Source organism: Propithecus coquereli, unplaced genomic scaffold, assembly GCF_000956105.1.
Source record: "Propithecus coquereli isolate 6110/MARCELLA unplaced genomic scaffold, Pcoq_1.0 Scaffold253, whole genome shotgun sequence".
Classification (NCBI taxonomy): domain Eukaryota; kingdom Metazoa; phylum Chordata; class Mammalia; order Primates; family Indriidae; genus Propithecus; species Propithecus coquereli.
In genome coordinates, this window is record NW_012148097.1 from 1,551,367 (window position 1) to 1,566,810 (window position 15,444).

The following is a 15,444-nucleotide window of genomic DNA, read 5'->3' on the forward strand; positions in this document are numbered from 1 at the left end:
ACCACTTCTTGTGACTTTGGGCATTTCCTTTTGCCTGCGTGGGTTTCAATTTTTTATTTGTATAATGAAGGAACCAGACCAGACAATTTCTTTTAAAAATCCCTTTGAGCACAAAATGCCACAGTTCCAAATATGGAAGTATTTTATAATGTTTGCAAGATGCAAAAATAGTACTTCTCCCGGAAGAACTAAATGATATTGATCTCATTTAGGTTATAGGCATTCCTAAGTGAGAAGAAGGCAAACATCATACACCCCACACCCCCCTTAAGGATCTGGGCCCAAGCAGAAAGAAATCAGGCATTTGCAGAATTGTTGTGAAAATACCAAATTTGAATGACCATAAACATTTTGCAAATGTAAGATGCTACACAATACAAATATCAAATCATCACTCCTTGTCTATAGTTTCTGGGAAACAAGAATTCCCAACTCCCAGTATACTGCTTCTGCATGGGTCATTGCCCTCCCAGGGTCCCACCGTCAGTGTCCTTTATTGCTGTGGTCCCCAACCCCTGGCTGCAGCCCATTACCGCTCCATGGCCTGTTAGGAAATGGGCTACGCGTCACCACCGGAGCTCTGCACCCCACCACCCCATGACACCGCCGTCATCCCCCATCTGTGGAAAAATTGTCTTCCATGAAATCGGGCCCTGGTGCCAAGAAGGTTGGGGACCGCTGCTTTACTGTAAACTAACATCCCACCATCAGGGCTTTCTCTTAATATTTCCAACAAATACATACTTAACAGGAAGGTAACTTCAGAGATAACTACAAATGAAAAAACTGGCTATTTGGGCTGTTACCAATATTATTAACAGGTTTGGAGGCAAAAAAAAAAAATGGTGTGGATCCATCAAGATGCAATAATTTCTCTGATTTCTGACATTTGCTTTCCCTTTTCTTTTTTTTTTTTTTTAGACAAGCATGCACTGACTGAAAATAGTCATTTTTAAACTGACAAAAAAGAAAGAAAAAGGACATATCCTCAGGGCAAATGGTTTCTAAGTCAGTGTTTAAATATAACATATACATAAACCTTTGGCTGGATCACCAAACCTTGATACCTCTCACTTCAGCATTTCAGTTAGTATTTGGTTGGGTTGAAAGATCGCTCAGTGGTCCCCAACCTTTTTGGCACCAGGGACTGGTTTCATGGAAGACGATTTTTCCATGGATTGGTGGGGGGAAGGGGAGGTTGGGATGATTCAAGCACATTACATTTATTGTGCAGTCAAACCTCTCTGCTAATGGTAATCTGTATTTGCAGCTGCTCCCCAGCACTAGTGTCAATCAATGCCTCACCTCCACCTCAGATCATCAGGCGGTAGATTCCGATAAGGAGCCACAACCCAGATCCCTCGCACACGCAGTTTACAGCAGGGCTGCAGCTCCTATGAGAGTCTGATGCCGCCACTGATCTGACAGGAGGTGGGGATCAGGCAGTGATGCGAGCGATGGGGAGCTGCTGTAGATAGAAATGAAGCGTCACTCGCTGGCCCACTGCTCACCTCCTGCTGTGGGGCCTGGTTCCTAACAGTGCACAGACCAGTACTGGTCCGCAGTCTGGGGGTTGGGGATCTCAGATATAGATGATTTAAAAGTTAAAATAAACAAGTAAAATGATTAAAGGATACCATAATCCTACCATCCAGAGATGAGCACAGTTAACATCTTCTTGTATAACCTTCTAGTATCCTCAGATGTACAGATACGTTATATGTATTATATATCTGCATGCATATTCATACCTAAAGCCCATACTCCAGAAATACCCACGTGTCCAAAGAGCTGTGCAGATCAGATCAGTATGCTGGCACTCCCGTGTGTATAAATCTGTGCACTAAGGCACCCTGTTTGGGAAGCTCTGCTCTACATTTCCTATAAGTTTTGACTTTATCAGAAACAAGCATCCTCAGCATGGCAGCGAAGAAGCTTCATTTCTTGGAAAGTCCTCATGTTTCTTATATCTGTCCCTCACTTCCACACAGCTGGCACGAGTTCAACTAGCATAAGTTTAGCTGAATTCTGCACAAATGCCAGGGAGCATAGAATGTTTTTACTGCCCAAGTCCCATTTTAAAAATAAAACCATTGTGATTGCATCCTTGCTAATGCGGATCTCTTCTCAGTTTCCTGGACACTTGCACCAGGGTGGACGGGCTCAGATTTGTAGCCTTGTTACTGTGGTGCCCTCGGAAGGGGACGAAAGAATGTTGTCTTGACTGAGTCCTCCTGACAGCAGAAGCAGGGAAGCAGGTGCTGCTGGCAGCGCCTGTTCATTTCGGCTCCACGAAAATGGGCATCGGGTACCCAGCAAAACCAGACACAGCTTCTGCCCTTAAGGCTCATACTGCTTTGGAAACTGACACCCACATGATTAGGATCTGCAGGGTCCTTCTTTAACTGGTCTGTGTTTTCCTAAGTTCCTTTAGGGTAAAGACCAAATCTACTCAATCATTTGCCCCTCCTCCCTGGGAAGCACAGTTTGGGCCCAGAGAGGTGCAGGGGCACTTGGTTGGTAGACTGACCATACTACACTGCAAAGGGAGATGAGATAAATTTCCTTCACAGCTATAGGCTCCATAGGTCTTTGGTTATGTTAATTACTCAGACCTTCCCCTAACAAATGGCTAGGAATTCTGTGTGTCACAGCGGGAGAGCCCAGAGGGCACATTAATTGCAGTGGCCCATCTCATCCCATCACTCTCACTGTGCAAAGGTGTTCCTACTCCAAAGGCAAAATATGGTGTCTCCAAACTCCAAGGAAAGAACAGAGAGGAACACATGTTGTCGGTGGCAACTGAACTTAGCTTCATCGTGAATCACTGTGGCCTCATTCTGACAGGTCCTATTGCAGCCTAGCCCTGGATCACACCAAGCAGTGACTCAGCTACAATGAAACTTTAGATGCTATTTTTAAGGGGGGCTTGCAAGGGGAGGAGGGAAGTGTAGAAAAGCTTTATTATTTTTTCCTGAATTTTCATAGCCTCAATTAAATCTTTACTTTGAGACAAAAATTCTGGAAAAGTTAACCTGTCCCTGAAATTATATAACCCATACAGTTTACTTTTTATATCACGGCTTGCCCATTAAAGTCACAAACCATCTCTACAGACAAAATTTGTTACAGCAAAACCGAAAAGGGGAGTTTTCAGAAAAGTCTGGGCTCTGGGGAAGAAACTATGGTGCAGTGGGAAGAACACTAGCTTAATAAGAGTCAGAAAGCTCTGCCATTTGTAAGCTGTGTCGCCCTGGGATGCAATGGCGAGGAACTGACCAGGGGATAGTGAGGCTGTGGCGGCCGTCCTAGATGGAGTGTTGGGGTGGTCGCTGGGCATGGTGGCGCCCGTCCTAGATGGAGTGTCAGGGTGACCACTGGGCACAGGCCGGTTGCCCACCCTGCTAGCTCTACACTCTGGATTTGGAGAAGGAGACCCCACTGAACCTGCTGCAGACGCCACAGGCTTCAGTGCTATCTTCTTTTTACTCATGTCTCCCTGCTGAAGGGGCTTCGCTGCTTCCTAACTCCACAATCACGGCAGCTATTAATACCTGCTGACTCCCATGCTCCTCTACTCATCCTTCTCTGGACTTTGCCCAGCTGTTCCCTTCTCTTAAGCAATTAAAACAGTGCATATATTTTCGAGCAGAAACGTGACATTTTTGTGGAAAAGTAGGACAATGTTTTCCTCAAATCCACTTTCCTCACGACGATCGGAATGTTGTTTCCTCTCCTGGCACGGTCCCTGTCTTCAGGGGAACGGTCTACCCACAGTGATTCCTGGCTGTTGTTCTTGGACTAAAGCTGATGGCTCAGAAGTCATCACTTCTCAGCGCTGTAATTTCCCCTACAGGTGTCCCTGTAACGTCTTTGGCAGAGTCAGCCATCTAGCTCAGAAGAGCTATCACGAGGCAAAATCTACCTAAACGGTGTTCAATGGAAACATCTTTACAAGGTTGAACCACCCTCTGTAAATATGTGCTTGGTTCTTTTACATATTTTTCCAGAGCAGTCTTCCAGGCTAACACCCAAATTGGAGCTATGATGTTGGGGGGTGGGTGGTAGGAGGAGGGAGCCGCACAATCTGCTAAGAAATCCGTTCATGTCACAATGACCTTGGCTACAATGGTTCTTTCCGTTACTTCAGGAAGTTCCAACAGAAACAAGGAAGAGAACAGCGCACAACCCCGGTCGAATGCTGAGATTTCCTCTTGCTACACCACGTTAATCTGATGCCTGAATAGCTCATTAGCCAACCACTTTCAGCAACAAACCCATCCAACGCCGGGGACAGGAAGAACGGAGACAGAGTGGGAGTTACTCTTACGTCATATTCTGACAGCTCGGCCGTGGAGCCTCATTTTTCTTTGTGAGGAACTCATGGACACTGAAACTTCCTCCTCCTCAGCTGTTGGCCAGCAACAAGCCCTAAATTAGTTAAATTTAACTATAATAAACATGCTGCAAATGAATTATATTTAACTGTAACAGCCACCTCAGGGTTTGTCTGGAGATGGAATAATTTTAGCTTTTGCTACCGTAAGTCCTCCAACTAAGGCAGAAAGTAATTACCTAAGGATTTACCATAATGAGTTCACTGACACTCATTATTTATTATAGTGTGTGAACATTCCAGCCGTTCATATAGTCAGGCATAGACTGCAGACTTCTGAATATATAGTCTGGAGTGAGCACAATAAAGACACTAAAAATAAACAAGCTTTCAGGTACATATAAATTCAGTAAAGCCACCTGATTTCAGTCTTCATTAACAATCGCTAATAATCACGAAGCGTCCCAGTTGGAACTTTACGTCGTCAGTGGAACAGGGCCTGCTAGGAAACTGAATGATGTAAATCAGATAAGCTTTTTGAGAGAATGTGCTGCATAGAAACACTTAACAAGTGTGTTTATTAAAAAAATGTAACTGGGCTTCAGTGCTGTGCATGCTAATAAGAAATCATGTTTATCTCTCCACAAAAGCAGGCTCTTACTCAGTAGCATTTGGTTAGGGGAACAGTTTGTGTTTCTGAAAGTATGTACAAGTAATAACTTGCCCAAAATGCCATTCCTTCTAAAATATTATGATAGTTTACATTTCATTCTTAATAATCTCCCTATTAAAAAATTCTCACTTATCCAGTCATCCCTTGTGATTTATTGTTCACGAGTTGTGGGCTGAGTACGATACGTATAAAGAACAGTAAGACATGGTCTCTGCTCTCTAGAAGCTAAATGTCGAGTAGGGGACACAGCCCTGTAAACAGATGATTTCCTGAAGGATGATATCTATAACTAGTGGGTGTACTGCCTGTTAAATACAAATCAATTAGTCAGTATTGATTTCTGCTGTTTGAGTGGAGAAATCTAACTGTGACTTGGTGCAAGGACCAAACTGTCCATGGCCAGCCTCGTTCACTGAATGTCCTTTGTACACGTGTGCACGTGGGGCATAACCACCCACGCTTGCGTGTGTAGATCATTAACATGCTACCTTTAATTTGTATATATCTGTTTACATCTTGCCTCATTCTATAAAAAGTTTAAAGAGGCTTACGAAAGAAAATATACAATAAAATAATATTTGTATATGAAGAAAAATGAAGAAGCAACATAAGGGATAGGATGTCACTGACGGTTTTCTCGAGCAAGACTCACTCTGCCCCCATCTTCCGCACTCCCCTGCAAAGGTCGTGAGCCCTACAAGCCGGTAGAGAGATCTGAAGATGTGGGTTTAGAAGGAGGTAGAACGTGTGCTTAAGCCAACTCAGCCTCTTCCCCTTCCCCAGCTCCTCCACTAAGTCCAGAACCCACCTGTAGACGGGGGCCCTGGTGCTCTCGCGGGTACAGAGGTGGAACCCTTGCTGCACTCTTTGTTTGACTCTTGGGAGCTCATCAGGGGCTAGAGTGACTGGAGGGCAGGATTTAGGAACTCAAGAGCTGGGCCTCTAATGCCACGTAACAGCGTCGAAACCCCACTCCGCAGGAGCACAAAACACTCCGCAGGATGGCGAGGGAAATGCCCGGAAGCAGGGGACTACTGAGGTCAGGGAAGGGAGTGGCAGGGCGGCAAGCTGCGGGGCCTCGGCCCAGCCGCCGTGGGAGGAGAGGGGTCGGTTACACACTCTCAAGGAGAAATTCGCCCACACCCTGAGGTGAGCTAACACCTGGCACTGAACTCATCAGACATTTCTCACGACGGGTTCCACAGAGGGCGCTGAGTGATAACACGGAGAAGATTCTCGACAGGCTGCCTGTCACACTGCAGTGACCAGTTTCCCGCGGCTGTCTCTCGAGGGATCTGTTGGTGGACACTGAGTACGCGTCGTTTAAGCACCGACCGCAGAAGACAAGGCACATGAGCCAGGGTGACACAGCCGCTGAGGGTCAAGAAGTGGCTTGTGTTTTCCCACCTCAGGATTACCCTTTCTTAGGAGGAAGGGAATTAACATTTGTTTTTCAGGTACTGTGCTGGGTACCTTATATTGACTATTAAAATATAACCTTCTTGAAAACAGTATGTGGTTCTACCATTGTTACAAGTGAAAACCCTTGAGGGCCAGAGAAGTTAAGTAACTTGCTCAAGGTTACGTAGCAGCAGGGGTAAAACCCGGATTCAAACTGGGATACGCCTTCAAAGCCATCCACTTTTGCCTCAGCTCTTTCTACACAGAGAATAACAGAATAAATGTTTTTCCCGCATCAGGCAAGTGAAAGCATCTAAAATTCAACTCATTTAGTGAAACAAATTTTCAGGATTCTTTTCCCCTCTGGTTTCTTTGGCCGTATGACTGAAACGACCAATGGACCGGTGTTTCAGTGTCGCGTGGGCGTCGGATAACCCCGCCAGCGTGCCGGGACCCCCGCGCGTCCTCGAGGGCAGTCACTCCCGAGCTGAATCGGAACAATGTCATTTACTTTACTGCCGCCGTCCAGCAGTTACAAGACTGACAATAAACTAAATATTTGCTTACATGGCTTGTTATAAAATACACACAAAACAGAAAATAAGGCTTACATTATAAGCAAGTCATCACCATTTATAAGTAAAATTCAACATAACTGAAGCTACTAAACCCCACATCATCCCTTGAGGGAAAAAAGCCAGATTTAAAAACCTCTCATCTGTTTTCAGACCTACTATTTATTGTCAGTGTACAGAGACGTCTGAAGCGGCCGGGCAGAGGAGCGGCGCAGACAGCCTCTCCGGCGGCGGGCAGTAAAGGAACGTGGGCCACCAATAAAGCCGGAGAATGTGAGCAGCTCGGCAGCTCGGGAAACCCACACGCCACAGGCTGAATCCCACAGCAACGTTAGAAAGTGTTTCTCTTGCTCTCAGAGTCGGTCACCAGCAGCCAAAATATTTTTAGAGGAAACAGCATCTGTCTTTTCAACCCACTGAAGTTAAGGTGCATTTACCCACTGTGAACGCAGCCAGAAAGAAATGCAAACTAGATGTTGCTGACACCTCTACCTCATTGGGTTTCCATTTCCCCATTTGTAAAATAACATGTTTGGACAGATTGATCTAAGGGCTTATCTAGCTCTGATGTTCCGTAATTCTACGGATTTAGCTGGCTGGCTCTACATTCGGTACCGACAGTTTTTTTTTTAAGAGGTTATCTTTAATGTCAAATGATTTTTCCTTTCCCTTCCAAATGTTGATTTTGTTGGATATGATCTTAATCACATTTTAATTATTTTGTTTCTTATCTGTCCTTGTATCTCCAGTGTCTAGCGCTGCGTATGCCTGGTACATAGCACTAAACTGCTCTCTCTCCTTGCAACTGGCAGGTTTCCTGGGGCTCCCGGCACTGTACAGGAGAGGGCTCAACACTGCTCCTTATACAATTGTGCTGACTGCTCTCCTGATAGGAACTCATGGAGGCAGATAGGTGGTACCTCTTCCAACTCCAAGCATTTGGGGACCTGCAGTGGTCTTTAACCAGCAAATGTTTACCGAGCACATTTGTGTGCCTTGCTCTAGATAAAAAGCAAAAGAAATAAACAAACAAAAAGCACTGGTGACTCTTACTTATGTTCCTTTTAATTAAGAAATAGGCCGGGCATGGTGGCTCATGCCTGTAATCCTAGCACTTTAGGAGGAAGAGGCAGGAGGATCACCTGCTTGAGGCCAGGAGTTTGAGACCAACCTAGACAACATAGTGAGACCCCATCTCTAAAAAAAAAAAAAGAACAAAGAAAAATTAGCCAGGTGTGGTGTTACATGTCTGTAGTCCCAGCTATTCAGAAGGTTGAAACAGGAGGATCACTTGAGCCCAGGAGTTTGAGGTTGCAGTGAGCTATGATGCTGCCACTGCACTCTACCCAGGGCGACAGAGCAAGACCCTGTCTCAAAAAAGAAAAAAAAAAAAAAAGCCTCCTGCTGAGATGCCATCCAGTAGCTGGCTAGTGACTGCTTCTCACCCATCTGAGTTCTGCCAGGTTCTGCTTCATGAAAGATTTAAAAAGGCAATACTGTGTACTTAAACCTGAAAGGAATTAGTTAAAAGAAAGAAAGAAACACAATTTCCATTATCTTTTCCAATGTGGCTAAATGCATTTCAGCCCCTTATGTTCCCAGAAACTGTTTATAATGTACTTTTCTCTACTCAAGGTCACTAAAATGCCTGCCCTGGGCTACGCGGTTCTGGCTTAGACATTCCAATATAAGGGGAAAATGAATACAGTGAAACACAAAGCTTACTACCTCACTAACCCGGCAGCTAGAAAGCTCCTTGTCCACACATACCATGCCTCTTGTCTCCTCGACAGTCCCACCTCTAATCCCTCTGGAGCATGTGAATACTAAATCTCCAAGAGGTGCTTTCCGTTTGAGGATGAGCTGCACCACAGCCCCTGCACGCCTCCCCAGTCAGCATTCTCAGAGCATTCTAGAAGCTGTGCCCCATGGACTCAGGCAACACTGTTGGGCTGCCAGCCCCAACCGCCCCCACGGAGAGCCTGCAGAACCACCGCCCTGAATTCACCCGAGCCAACACCCTGCTACATCTCCCCCACCGCCATGTCATCTGAGGTTCCACATGGCAAGGCTGGGAGGAGTCTCCAAAGTAGGCCGTCGGTCAACATCCTGAAGAGCTGAGTCTTGGGCTGGGCATCCTCCAGGACAGTGGTCTTGTGTGACCACAAAGGTCTGCTTAAACACATTCAGACCTTCACAAACAGTCTGTCCCTAGAGCTCTTTGTATGGAGCTGAAATCAACTTTTCATGATTTTCCTCCCAGTGGTCCTAATTCTGGCCCTGAAACGAGTATACTCTCTTTTCATCATGAATTGTCTCTTTAAAATAACAAATAAAATGACAACAACAAACCCCAGCATCACTGTGTATGGAAGGATACAGGAAACGAGGTGAAGAGAATTGGCAGGACCAAATCGATAAAAATAAAGTATCTTTGTGAACCAGTGAAACAGCAGTGACAACCAGACCCTTCCAATCTCTTCTCCGTCCAAACGCCCTGAGCCACTACTGGATGACAGACCCATAGGAATCTCCAGGGATCACAGTTATAAACCCAACATACACAGACTACCTACGCCGAGGAAGGGCCCATGCTGGTGCTCTCAAGATACAGAGATGACTAGGATGAGATTCCCATCCTCAACATCTCATGTTCCACTGAGAGACGGATCAGCCTAGAAGTAAACATAACACACTGTCCACTTCTTACTCAAAGAACTTACAGTCATGGAATTATAGGCTACTTTGTGCTTCTGAGATGGTGCTTTTAATGGATTAATTATTCATTCAAAACTGAAGTGGAAGAAATCAAGGGAAGTCAATACCGAGATCCGGATCTACCAGGAAAAGCACTGGGGCAGGACCGAGCGCAGACTCCAGGCCAGGACTCCACGCCCACGGCCTGGGAGCGGGTCCTGGGTGGCAGGTGAAGCCCTGACTCCCCCAGCGGGACCCTCGGTGTAACTCTGGCTGCCTGGAGGGCATTTTCTGAGTGGGATTGAGTTGAGGGGCCCACTTGACTCTCAGCCACTCAGACAGTCTTTGACTTCCCAGCCCTCTGTCTCCTCTCCAGCACAGGGGAATTCCTATTTTCAGCATAAAATTAGCATAGAGATGAAACAATTTCAGGGAACATAGAGTGCATTGACACAGGAGACATTAAGTTTTCCATTTCTAAAATGAAAAAGTGTTCCTTTTTCTTTAAAACCCCAAAGCTGCCACTTAATTCGTGTTGAGGGTGCACTTCCACCGCAGGGCTGCTAGCGGTGGGGCACCGCTCAGGAGGGCCCCGGGGAATGGAGGAGGGTGGAGGGGGGCTCAGGAGGACGGAGGGGGGCCAAGGGGGGCCGCAACCATAGGTTATGAACGGAGCCATCCACCGTGGGGACATTTAAGCACCCGCAGGACATGGCACTTGGCAGCCTCCATCCTGACATGACCCAGGAGCAAACGAGCGCGCTGGACGAGCCTCTCCCCAGGACCTGCAGGGCACGACCTGGCCCAGCTCAACTCCACGTCTGTCTCTGGGTCCCCTCACATCATTTCAAAGACATCTTCCTTGTTCTTTTGGACAGGATTTTTCTCCATCTCTTCCCACTGGAAAAAAGATTCTAAATAGCTGGGCTGGGACGAATGACAAATTTGCTGTGGAGCCCGCGCCGCCCTGTCTTCCACACCAACTTTTGTCTTTTTTTAGGTTTTCTCACATCTCTCCTCTCTCCTCTTTTAAGCTCTCAAGTTCTCTCCACTTTTTCGTTAGTGGATTGCCTCTGATCTCATCGAAAAGCATTGTCTGAGTCATTAGCAGTACGAGACACTAAAGGAAGCTGTCTGCTGGTGGCCCCAAAGGCAAGCCCTCTGCGATGTCAATGTCAGGGCTTTTCAATTAAGGGAGCACAAAGTGGCTTAGAATAATGCCAGGTCTTTACAGCAAATGATCCCGTCCAAACAGATTTTAGGAAGAGTTTTTCTGAAAGTTCAATCATCTGATGCCACCGCTAAATGTTTAAAATAGCTGAAAAAGAAAGTGGGTATATTCGTGCCAAACTGGCTAAGACACTCTCTCCATCACAGGGCCATTCGGTGCTTGGGGGTGGGGTGGGGGCTTGTTTTTAATGCAAAGGGAATAGATATTGGTTATTACATATATGGGAGAATATGTACACATTCACGTACTATAGAATCTTATTACTGTGGACCATATTAATTTAGACACTGAAAACCTAGGCATAGAATAACCTACTTTTAGACTTGTATGTGACTAAAACAAAAAGGGTTTCCCAAATGAAACTGCCCACAAGTAGAGGCAGCAGAAGATAACAGATGCCTGAAGCACCATCACTGCATCTGAGATGATAAACAGAATTTATTATTTATTATGTGTCAGGCATTGTTCTAAGAGCTTTACTGAATTAACTCTAATCCGTACAATCATCACATGACATGGAGAGTAATAAATGCCTATTTTGTAGCGAAGTCAACCGAGGCATAAAGAAGTTGTAACCTGTCCAAGGTCACACGTGGCCAGCGAGTGGCAGGCCCGGCATGCAAACCCAGGTGGTCTGACCTGAGAATCTGCCTTCTTGACCACTGTACAAGCCAATCACACGCTGCTAGCTTTTCACAGAAGGACATGTAAGATGGCTACTTTGCATAACTTTCTTAGGCAATTACAGTTTTGATAAATAACCAAAAGTGGAAGTATGTGTCTTTGTGCACATTTGGATGAATCTAGAGACACCTGTTCCCAAGTTAATTCAAACGGTAAAGTCAGCAAGGGGAGTGGCCTCGGTAGGTACTGCCGCCCTCCAGGGCTCCACCCAGAGAAGGATGGGGAGGCTGCTTCCGAGTGCAAGCGGCAGCGTGAAGCTCTGGAAGCTGGCAGTGTGGCTGACTGCTTCCATGCTGCTGTTCGGACTGAGTTTAACGTGCAGCACAGAGGTGTTCCGAGAATTATTGTCAGATTTCATAAATTGCATTCTGCTATTCACAGGGGGGTCCATGCAAATCTAAAGTAATAACACGCATGCAGAACAGCAATAATACCATTGCGTGCGATGCATCGTAAGCATGGGGAAACATAGCAAATGAAAAGCACAGTCTGTAATAAATGGGCTGGCGGAGAAGATGATTTTAAAAAACGACTTTTTGAATTTAAAAATATTAGGTGGATAACCCGTGGTAAGAAGTCGATAAAAATTACAGTGCCCTAGATCCTTGTCAACGATATGCCCGAAATGAAAATCTAAGCAAAACAATAAAAAATGTTGTTTCTTTTCTTTTTCTCTCAATGTAAAATATCTTTTTGTCTGGTCTGAGGTCAACCCTGCTCACCCGCCTCCAGCCTTCCCAGGGACACTGCACCATTGGGTACCCTCCTCTGTCCCTGTCTCTCCATGGAGTCAACCCATCCTATACCACTGGATCCTTCCATGACTTTTGTTTTATGTTTTTGTTTTTTGTGTTTTTTATTTTTCTTCTTATTTTTTTATTTTATTTCAGAACATTATGGGGGTACAAACATTTTGGTTATATAAATTGCTTTTTTACTGTTTAAGTCAAAGTTATAAGTGTGCCCATGCCCCGGATAGTGTGCATTGTACCTGATAGGTGTGAATTTACCCATCCCCTTTTCCCCACCCCCTGCTTGATTTCCAATGTTATTTCCACATGTGCACATAAGTGTTGATGAATTATTTCCAATTTAATGCTGACGACATGTGGTGCTTGTTTTTTCATTCTTGTGATACTTCACTTAGAAGAACGGTCTCCAGTTCCATCCAGGTTAATACAGGAGGTATCAGTTCATCATTTTTTTTTTCTTTTTGTGGCTGAGTAGAAGTCCATGGTATACATATACCACATTTTATTAATCCACTCATGTATTGACGGGCACTTGGCTTCCATGACTTTGGAACACACTGAAATTCATTACATTTTTTACAAAACATCTCTTGACCCACACACCCTCTCCAACCACAACTTTGCCCTTTCCTTCCCTTGTCTCTACTATCTTCATTTCTTCTCCTCCCACTTTTTTTTCAACCCACTGCAACCCTGCTCCTGCCCCGCAAGAGTGATCGTTTCTCACTATAGTCACCACTGACCCCGTGTTGCTGAACACAATGGCTCTTTGTGTGTTATTTCTTTAGTCTGCCAGCAGGCTTGGCTGATGTTGGCCATTCCCGCCATCCTGAAACCGTTCTGCCCAGCTCCCATCGCCCACACACCCTGGCTCTTTCTCACCGTGCTGCTCTCCCGTGCTCCACGCAGGTTCACTGTCCCCTGCCTGCCTGCTGAATGCTCCAGTCCTCGAGGCTTGCCCTTGGCTCCTCGTGCTCCATACTGTCTAGACCATCTTCTCCGTCCCTTCAGCTCCATTCTCACTGAAGATTACCCGCAAATACATACGCCAGTCCCTATGTCTCCTGTGAGCTCCAGACTGTTTCAGACTATCTGTGCAACATGTTTACCTCAGCATCTCTGGCAAACTTCAAGGTCCTGTTCAAACCTAAATCTCAACCACTGTGTCCTTTTTGTCAACAACGGCAGTACTGTCCACCTAGTTCCATGAGCCACACTCAGCGTCATCCCTCACCCCTTGTGTTCAACTAAGCAGTGAGTTCTGGAAATTTTAGATTTTATTTATCTTAGGATCTGTGGCGTTACCTCCATCCCCTTGCCACACCCTCAGTCGGAGCAATGTCACCTCCTGTGTGGCAGTAGCCTCCTCCTGGTCCCGCGGCCCCACTTCTCCCTGCTTCAACCTCCCTCCATAGAGCAGCTAGAGTAACATTTTTGAAAAGCAACCCGGATCGTGTCACATTCTATGCTTAAAACATTTCAGGGCTTCCTATTGCTTTTGGGTAAAGTGAGGGAGCCCCGCATGGTCTGGCCTCACCCACCTCTTTGGCCTCATCACCATGTTCCCCCTTTGTCCAGCCACACAGGACTTCTGACACACAGGGCCTCTGACACATCAGGCTTCTTCCTGCCAGGGCGCCTTGCTTGGGCAGCCCCTTAGATTTGAACACACTTCCTCCCCAACCTCACACTCACCTTGACCCCACTGCTCACACCACGCTGTTGACACTTATCCCAGCTGTCACTCACACTTACATGTGTGATTATTCGATGCAAGTTAATTTCCCTTCTAGTCTGGATGATCACTCTTTGAGAGCATCAGTCACGTCTGCCTTTGCCTTCCCTGGTGCCCACAGGGCCTGGCACACAGCGGACACGCAATTGCATAAACGAATGAATGAATGAATGAACTAATGGATGAAGGGAGCAACCAGACCGTGGACCAGAGAGTGCAGGATGGTGACTGGCATTCTCTTTGTGCTCCAGCACGGAGCCCAAAGCTAGGTCTATCTGCAGGACTGCTTTCAGAAATGACACATTCAGGACACGTCCTCCAACTGAAGAGGAAGGAAAGTAAAAGAGGGAGGGGCAAAGAAGGGAGCAAAGCAGCATTTCCAACCTACTTTAAAGTGTAAATGCCCCCAAGAATCTGTGTTTCAAAGTCCACTCCATTAACTAATACACGGAGTACCTGTGAAACCTCAGGCGGCTTTAGCAGGAATGAAACCGTGTCTTCCACATACCTTGTCATATTTATATTACAGTTCCTTTAGCATATCTTTGTACCTTGTTCTTTATATGCCTGTCTCCTTCAACTAGACTGTAAATTACTTGAGGGCAAGGACCATGATTTTCCACCATCGTATGTAGGATTTAAGTGACTCTGGTATCCAGCGTAGCTCAGGTACTCAAAAGTGTTTTTTAATGAATGATTCATAGGTAGAAAAACAAATGAAAGACGGGCATCAAAAACAAAAGTTGCCCACTTTATAATCACGTGGATGGGTAAGAAACTGAAACACTATCTACCGCTCATATCTACTATTATGATAACATGATGCTAATATGCCATCTACCATTCATATCACCCTGACACGGGGCAGTCCAGTGCAGGGGAACAAGTGATGGCTGAGAATTAGAAGACAGTTCCGTAATTATCTGCTCACTTGATTGTCACCTCACTGAACTCTGAGTTCCTCAAAGGGATGGCAGGGCCTGTTTATTTGTCCTTATGCAGAGCGAACGTGAGTTCTCGTCATGTAGTTACCAAATGAATCAACCAGTCTAGTCCTGGCTCTTGCACTACCTTGGTTAGTCTTGGCTGGGAAAGTCTTTCTCTGGACTTAAAATGAGACAGTAATACTAGATGATCTCCTAGATCTTTCTCTCAGTTCTAACATTTGATGAATCCATAACTAACCATCTGAACAAGGAAAGACAAGCTGGGAACAGCTAAGGCCTAAGCAATTGCACTAGTCGCAGTGGGTCACATATGATTTTAAATTTCTTTCCATATTGCCAATCATATCAGGCACCACTAAGAAGGATCATGCTAAAGAAACAACTGGAGTCCAACATGGGAAGTTGCCATAAAC